Genomic DNA, 6000 nt, shown 5'->3' with positions numbered 1-6000 from the left:
CTCTATGTGTTTGGTTTTTAGTTTAATTATGCACATGTCATACATAATTTAGGCATGATAATAGTAGGATGTGCAAATAGATTAACTTTATGGTTGCAGGCATCCTAGATCAAACTTTTATGGTCATGTTGTGTTTGTATATGATTGGACCCTCCGACATGTCGAGAGCATTTTATGTGTGTGCATGATTGTAATATTAAATACAGCAGGAGCTGTATTAGTTATTAGGATTTTACATTTTGTTCGATCTAGATGATATGTACATTCCTTCGTGGAATATAGGATCGATAAATGTAAAATTTTATTTTTGTCGCGGATCGTATCTTTGTGAGGTGTGAGATTATTTGAGGGCCAGAGCCACAGCGAAAAAAGAAGCAAGATAGATGTAACGATTAGACCCGATATCGGTGGCTAAAGATGGCAGTAGCTAGGGTTGATGGCACACGGAGGAAAGCTATGGATAAAGGCCATAATAGTTGGAAAATTATTTTTCTTATTTATTGCCTTTTATGTTGTGTGTGCTTGTGTTTGTGTGCTTGTGTGCATGTTAAAATTCCTCGTTCTAAATAACTAAGTGGGAGAGGGATTTAATTAAATTCCACGGTCTCTAGTACTGGTTTGTAAGTGATACATTCAAACTTGCGCGTTGGCTCTGAGTGCTTTCCTCCACATCGGATGAGTTTGTTTGCGGATCACTAGATCAAACTTCCTTAATGGATGATTTTAGGAAATTATTTAGGATGTGTGTGATCTTCTCCAACTAAAGGGGCATAATTCTATTTAGTGGACTTAGTATCAAGTAATAGTATGCACTTAGGCACATTTTATAGTATCCTCCCCATTGGAGTCACTGCTATTATTTGTGTGACCGAAGAAAAACTAACTATTAATTTGTCATAAATCTAGGTAAAACCTCCTCTTACAAATGTTTGAATTTGTATACGTCCACACTATCGTGGCATACAAAATTCATAGTATTTGAGGTAATTTTATTTGTCATAAAGTTAGGTTAACAAAATAAAATTAATGGGTAAAATCTCCTCTTACAAATGATTGAATTTGTATACGTCCACACTATCGTGACATACAAAATTCATGGTATTTAAGGTAATTATAGGTTGACAAGATAATTAATGGGTAAGACCATCCTCTTACAAATGTTTGAATTTGTATACGCCCACACTATCATGACATACAAAATTCACGGTGTTTGAGGTGTTGGTGAATTTAAATGATATTGTTTTGAGGAATCAATATTATTTTAAATTCTAAAGTTTTAACCAAATATTTGATTGAAGACATGACCAACTATTAATTTTATTTGTCATAAAGTTAGGATGACAAGATAATAAAATTAATGATTGAATTTGTATACGTCCACAGTATCGCGGTATGCAAAATTCATGGTGTTTGAGGTGTTGGTCTTGACCAAATATTTTGTGATTATTTGAATTTCAAATGGTTTTCAATTCCCTAGCTGTTATACTAGAGAATAAACTTACTAGTCCCAATTATAATGATTGGAAATAAAACTTGGACACTAAGATGGACTGTCCTCTCAGGAATGAGAATAATAAAGGTGTATCTTATTAGTTGTTGAAACATGTTTAGTGGTGTTATCTACCGATATCTGGTGTGTAGATACGAGAACCACTGATCATATCTGCAAATCATTGCAGGGGTTCCAAGTAACCCGACAACTACATGAAGTAGAATTCACCGTTTACATGGGCAATAACTACGAAAGTGGTGGCTGTTGTAGTGGGAGATGTTTATTTAGGAATCAAACATTGATTTTGAGAAATTTTCTTTATGTACCAAGTTTTAGAAAGAATTTAATTTCAGTTTCTAAACTATTTGAGGATGGATATTCTGTTTCTTTTGATGACAAAGTGGTTGTCAAGAAAAATAGAATGGTTATCTATTCTGGTTCATTAGTTGGCAATTTGTATACTCTAAATCGAATAACTCTCATGATGCAACAAATGAAAATTAATATCACATCTTCTAATTCTAATAAGAGAAAGCAACCTTCGGAAATGAACCAAACATATCTTTGGCATCTAAGGCTAGGTCATATTAACTTGAGTAGGATTCAAAGGTAAGAAGCCGATGGACTTTTGGGTTCATTGGTGGTGGAAAACTTTCTAACCTGCGAGTCTTGCTTGGAAGGAAAAATGACCAAGAGACCTTTTAAAGCTAAGGGGTATAGAGCCAAAGATGTGTTGGAATTGGTTCATTCTGATTTGTGTGGACCTATGACTATCCAGGCAAGAGGTAGTTTTTAATATTTCATCTCTTTTATAGATGACTATTCGAGATACGGGTACATTTACTTGATACGCCACAAGTCTGAGTGCTTTGATAAGTTCAAAGAGTATAAGGCTGATGTGGAGAAACGTCATGGTAAAAGTATCAAGACACTACGGTGTTATCGTAGTGGCGAGTACCTCTTAGGAGAGTTTAGGAGTTACTTATCAGAAGTGGAGATTCAATCCCAACTGTCTGTTGGTGCAAGTTGCACCAGAATCAAACCTAAGTTTTGATATTGTCAAAGGTTCAAGTTAAGTCTTGTTATGATCTAACAAGTTGACTAAGTATGCAGGATGTTTACTCAACCGAGAAAGTCCTAGTTAGAGGCTAGGCAGGAGAAATCTTAGCATATTGTGGAACCTAGGTGCAAGTCCAAGAAGGCCGAGGGGACCCGAAGCTTGGCAGTGTGATCGAGAGGTCTGGAGGACCAAAGATAAAGAGAAAAGTCCTGGGGAGTCGATCAAGGCTGAGTGAAAAGTCCAAACTAGATATGGAGGATCAAAGTTTGGCAGGTAGGTTGAGGTAAACAAACAGGAGGAGCGACAGTGAGGTCGGGTTCCCGAAGGGAACAACCTTAGGTCGCTGATCCAACTGAAGAAACCGGGAAGGTTTCCAAGTTGAGATCAAGACAGTCCTACTGTCTTTATATTACTCATGCATTTTATTACTGTGCTAATCTCTGTTTTGCAAGTTATTTTGGCTAACACTATTTTGTAGGTCAGACATGATCGGTCGACCGAACCAAAGGATCGGTCGACTGAACCAGGTGAACTCAAAGCAGTAATAAGCACAAAACAGATCAAACCAGAGTTCAGTCAAAGCATGATCGATCGACCGAACAGTAAGATCGGTCGACCGAACCTTAATGACTCAGCACTGCCAGCTCATCAGCATCGTTCAGCAGCAAAAGAAAAAGAAGCTGATCGGTCGACAGATCCAATCAGCATTAATGGTGCAATAAATAAAGATCTCGGCAGATTTCAACGAACAAGGAAAAAGCTTGTTCGGTCGACCGAAAAGTTGGTTCAGTTGACTAAACCATTAAAAGGCAGTTAATGCAGAAGATCGAGCCCGCGTCAGACTCCAACCAGGAAGGAAGGGAGCGGGTTCGATCAACCGAACAATGGGATCGGTCGACCGAACCTTCAGTACACCTATAAAACGAGGCTCGAAGTCTGAAGTAGAACAATACTTTCTGATCCATTAAAGTTCCCCTCTGCAAGCTGCTCGTGCTATGAATTTTCATCAGTCTTGCAAAGCTACTTCGTCCGACCGAGCTTCAACTTTAAATTTCTATTATTGGTATATTTCATTTTTACTGCACTTAATTTTATAAGATAGTAGAGTGTTACTATCTTACATCTTTGTACCTGTACGATCCACTTCTTTCCGAAGGTTTCGGAAAGAAGTGTTATAGTGGGTTTGCCCATCGGTGCGGTCAAGGACCGCGGGTCTTCGAGTAGGAGTCGAGCTGGGCTCCGAACGAAGTAAACGCTTTTGTCTCTCTCCTTATTTTCCGCTGCTTAATTCTAATTTTAAAAGATAAAAAGGAGTTTTAAAAAGAAGCGATATTCACCCCCCCCCCCTCTATTGCTCTCAATCGATCAATCAATTGGTATCAGAGCCTCGTTAGCTCTGAATCTCTTTACCAATTTTCAAAGCATTTTAAAACTCTCTCTTTTCTTTTCTTTTGGAACATTTTTTTTATTCTTTATTCTTCAAGCACTACTAATCCCAAGACGAATGTCTTGGAAATATTTTGTCTTTTAATTTTTTCTTGCAAGGATGTCGAACTCGTATCAAGAAGGTTATAGTACCGTACGGCCTCCACTGTTCAAAGGAGAGAATTTCTATTATTGGAAAAATAGAATGGAGTGCTACTTGAAGTCCGACATCGAGCTCTGGTTCACAATCCTGAAAGGTTACACTATACCGACAAAAGACGGAACAACATTAGAACCAAAAGTATGGACTCCCCAAATGATTAAGAAGGCGCAACTGATCTACAAGGCGATCAACACCATTCAGTGTGGGCTTACAATGGAGGAATTGAATTGAGTCAGTCCCTACAACAACGCCAAAGAATTGTGGGATTCTCTAGTCAAACTACACGAAGGAACCAACGACTCGAAGGTAAATAAACGGGATCTACTTTTAAATAATTTATTTAATATAAAAATTTTTCCCAGAGAGACGGCCTCACAACTACACGCTCGACTGAAGGACATACTTAACGGCCTCCACCTGATCGGGCACAACCTGGAAAACCGCGACACAATAAGGTACACTCTGAACGCCTTTCCGAGGAATGCTTTGTGGGCATCAATTGTAGATGCGTACAAAGTTTCCAAAGATCTTTCAATTCTTAAGTTAGACGAGTTATTTTGCAAATTAGAATTACAAGAACAGTCTAACATAAGCCATGTCAAGAAAGGTGTAGCGTTGTATACAGGTCCAAGCAAGGAGACTAAAACAATAACCAAGATTGAGTCTGAAAGCGAGTCAGACTCTGACTAAACGAACGAAGAAGAATTAGTCAGCATGGTCCGAAGATTGTTGACTAAGAAGAAATTTAGAAGAAGCACCAAGAAGACACCGCTCAAGCAAAACCAGAACAAATCAGGAATGATTTGTTACGGATGCAACAAGAAGGGTCATTTCAAAAACGAATGCCCAAATCGAAAGGAAGAAAGACCCAAATCGACAAGACGAAAGAAAGCTCTTCAAACGACATGGGAAGAGACTTCTTCTGACGACTCCGACGTGGAGCAAACGAAGCACTCGAGCCATCTTGCATTTATGGTAAGAAACGAAGATTCTGACTCCGAGACTGATGACGAGTACGAGTCCGAGATCAACATCGAGTCCGACAAAAGCCATGGATCAAAAGATCCAAATATGGTAACGATTTATTCCAAGTCTAATTTACTTAAAGTAGTTAAATGCTTGTTTAAAAAATTATCAAAATCTGAACAACAAAATAACTTGTTACTTAAGGAAATAGACCACCTTAAGCAACAAGTTAACCTAAGTGACTCGACTAACCAAGTTCAAGTCAGAACTTTAACTCAAGTTGAAAAGCTTGAGGAAGAAAATTCTGATTTGAAAGGTCAAGTCGAGCGACTCAAGAAAACGTTGAAAAGGTTTGAATTGGGATCCAAGTGTCTAAATATGGTACTTGGATCGCAACGAAACGTGTACAACAAATCAGGACTCGGTTACAAACCCAAACAAACAAACAAATCATAATCTCTATTCAGTCAAAATGTTAGAAGTCAAGTCCAAACATGGGTTCAAATAAAACTTTTAACCAAACAGATTAAACCAAACCTATACTTAATCCCTAAAAGTCAGATTTATTACTTAGATAGACCTTATCTAAGCTATGACTCAGGGGGAGCAAGTAGAAAAATAATACAACCAACTTGATTAACCAAACTCAACACTTAGGATTAGGTTTATTTTCTGCTTAGAATGGTTAGATGAAAAAGGTTTACCAAACCCTACAACATAGCATCGGAATGGATTGGGATGATAGTACGTCAAGGAAACTTTGTCGAAGGCATGTCTAGGCTGAATATGGAATTCTACCAGGTGCACTAGACTTAGTGGATCTGACCGAAGCTACCCCAATCAAACATGGGTTAGTTAGACCAAAAGAAAGTCTTCAGCAAGTGGCCCACCGTT

This window comes from Zingiber officinale, chromosome 7A (genome assembly GCF_018446385.1).
Source record: "Zingiber officinale cultivar Zhangliang chromosome 7A, Zo_v1.1, whole genome shotgun sequence".
NCBI classification, from domain to species: Eukaryota; Viridiplantae; Streptophyta; class Magnoliopsida; order Zingiberales; family Zingiberaceae; genus Zingiber; species Zingiber officinale.
Note: the sequence above shows the minus strand (reverse complement) of the source record.